This window comes from Mirounga angustirostris, unplaced genomic scaffold (assembly GCF_029215605.1).
Source record: "Mirounga angustirostris isolate CCGP_5_RB_7025 unplaced genomic scaffold, mMirAng1.0.hap1 SCAF_2, whole genome shotgun sequence".
Classification (NCBI taxonomy): Eukaryota; Metazoa; Chordata; class Mammalia; order Carnivora; family Phocidae; genus Mirounga; species Mirounga angustirostris.
This window is the reverse complement of record NW_026991710.1, coordinates 205093792-205096845: the sequence shown is the minus strand read 5'-3', so window position 1 is coordinate 205096845 and position 3054 is coordinate 205093792.

Below are 3054 nucleotides of genomic sequence, written 5' to 3'. Positions count from 1 at the left end.
AACTAGGCATCCAAGCACACAGGGTACAGCAGGGCTCATCTCCTAAAACAAGAGGTGAGTCGACAGCAGCCTTCCTTACAGGCCTGCTTCTCACTCCGACTTGCGTTGAGGTTCCATTGGTCAGGCTTTCACAGAAACACACAATGGGTGAAGGTCACGCTCGGGAAGGGCGATCTTTGCTGAGGCACGCGTTCTCTACAGGTGTGTTCCTTTGCGTCGGGTGGATGGCACTTAGGACTCCACGCACACACGGGAGAGCCGATCTAGTTCCCCGAAACAAGAGTGGAGCCGACAGGTGCCTTCTGCCCATGCTTATTTCTCCCTCGGAATTCTGCCGGGACCCCTTCCTCAGGCTTGCACTCCAGTAGAGTGGAAAATGCTGCCACCCTGTGGAGAGGCGAAGGAGCTGAGGCTGGGATTCTTTACGGGCGTCTTTCTTCCAAATCAGTGTGGAGCACTTAGCATTCCTGTGCACCCATGGAGCAGTAGTGTTAGCTCCAGGTACCAACAGCTGAGTCACGAGGTGCCTTCTGGCCCGGGCTGCTTCTCCCTCGGTTGCACGGAAGGAACCCGTTCCCCAGGCTCTCACCCACGGTAGCCGGGAAAGTGCTTCCTCCCTCAGAGAGGTGGAAGGTAGCTAAAGCACGGATTCTGTACACTGTGGTTTCTTCGAGGTAGAACGCAAGCGATGAGACTTCCGTGCAAAAGTGGGGCCTCAGTGCTAGCTTCATGAAACAAGTGGGGAGTCGAGTGCTGCCCTGTGCAGCAGCCGGAGGCTCCCTCGGAATTAGGTTTGGGACTCCCTTGCAGTGCTCTCACGCGCGCACACAACAGAATGCTTCCACCCTCAGGAGCGGCTGTTTGAGCTGAAGCACGCATCGTCTCCCGAGTCCTTCCTTCGATCTAGGTGGCTGTCTTTCAGCCTGCACGCACCCCCGGGGCAACGGTACGAGCCCCATAAGGATGATGTGAGTTGAGAGCTGCCGGCTGTCCGGCCTGCCTCTCCCCCGGTCGTACGATATGGAACCCGGCCCCAGGCTCTCGCCCACAGTACACCCTAAACGGCCTCCTCCCACGCAGAGGCCGGCGGTAAGGCTAAAGCACGGTGTCTCTCCACTGTTGTCTCTTCGAGTTAGAGTGCCAGCTATCAGACTTCCATGCCAAAGTGGGGCCGCAGTGCTGGCTTCAGGAAACAAGTGGGGAGTCGTGTGCTGCCGTCTGCCTGGGCCTGAGTCTCACACAGGAAATGGCTTGGGCCTCCCTGGCAGGGCGCTCACGCATGCACACAGCAAAATGCTTCCGGCCTCAGGCATGGCTATCGTAGCCGAAGCAGGAATTCTCGACAGAGCTGTTCCTTTGAGTTAGGCGCTTGGCTTGAGGCCTGCAGGCACACCCGGGGGCAAGGGTACTAGCCTCCTAAACCAGAGGTGAGTTGAGAGCTGCCTTCCGCACCGGCCTGTTTCTCACTCCACGTCCCGCATGGGACCCTTTCCCCAGTCTCTCGAACACGAGCACTGTACAAATCCTCTGGCTCCGGGAACGGCAACGTGAACTAAAGCGCAGCCATTCTATAGCACGGATTCTGGCTCTTAGCAGCCTGGCAAACTAGGCATCCAAGCACACAGGGTACAGCAGGGCTCATCTCCTAAAACAAGAGGTGAGTCGACAGCAGCCTTCCTTACAGGCCTGCTTCTCACTCCGACTTGCGTTGAGTTTCCATTGGTCAGGCTTTCACAGAAACACACAATGCGTGAAGTTCACGCTCAGGAAGGGCGATCTTTGCTGAGGCACGCGTTCTCTACAAGTGTGTTCCTTTGCGTCGGGTGGATGGTACTTAGGGCTCCACGCACACACGGGAGAGCCGATCTAGTTCCCCGAAACAAGATTGGAGCCGACAGGTGCCTTCTGCCCATGCTTATTTCTCCCTCGGAATTCTGCCGGGACCCCTTCCTCAGGCTTGCACTCCAGTAGAGTGGAAAATGCTGCCACCCTGTGGAGAGGCGAAGGAGCTGAGGCTGGGATTCTTTACGGGCGTCTTTCTTCCAAATCAGTGTGGAGCACTTAGCATTCCTGTGCACCCATGGAGCAGTAGTGTTAGCTCCAGGTACCAACAGCTGAGTCGCGAGGTGCCTTCTGGCCCGGGCTGCTTCTCCCTCGGTTGCACGGAAGGAACCCGTTCCCCAGGCACTCACCCACGGTAGCCGGGAAAGTGCTTCCTCCCTCAGAGAGGTGGAAGGTAGCTAAAGCACGGTTTCTGAACACTGTGGTTTCTTCGAGGTAGAACGCAAGCGATGAGACTTCCATGCAAAAGTGGGGCCTCAGTGCTAGCTTCATGAAACAAGTGGGGAGTCGAGTGCTGCCCTGTGCAGCAGCCGGAGGCTCCCTCGGAATTAGGTTTGGGACTCCCTTGCAGTGCTCTCACGCACGCACACAACAGAATGCTTCCACCCTCAGGAGCGGCTGTTTGAGCTGAAGCACGCATCGTCTCCCGAGTCCTTCCTTCGAGCTAGGTGGCTGTCTTTCAGCCTGCACGCACCCCGGGGCAACGGTACGAGCCCCATAAGGATGATGTGAGTTGAGAGCTGCCGGCTGTCCGGCCTGCCTCTCCCCCGGTCGTACGAAATGGAACCCGGCCCCAGGCTCTCGCCCACAGTACACCCTAAACGGCCTCCTCCCACGCAGAGGCCGGCGGTAAGGCTAAAGCACGGTGTCTCTCCACTGTTGTCTCTTCGAGTTAGAGTGCCAGCTATCAGACTTCCATGCCAAAGTGGGGCCGCAGTGCTGGCTTCAGGAAACAAGTGGGGAGTCGTGTGCTGCCGTCTGCCTGGGCCTGAGTCTCACACAGGAAATGGCTTGGGCCTCCCTGGCAGGGCGCTCACGCATGCACACAGCAAAATGCTTCCGGCCTCAGGCATGGCTATCGTAGCCGAAGCAGGAATTCTCGACAGAGCTGTTCCTTTGAGTTAGGCGCTTGGCTTGAGGCCTGCAGGCACACCCGGGGGCAAGGGTACTAGCCTCCTAAACCAGAGGTGAGTTGAGAGCTGCCTTCCGCAC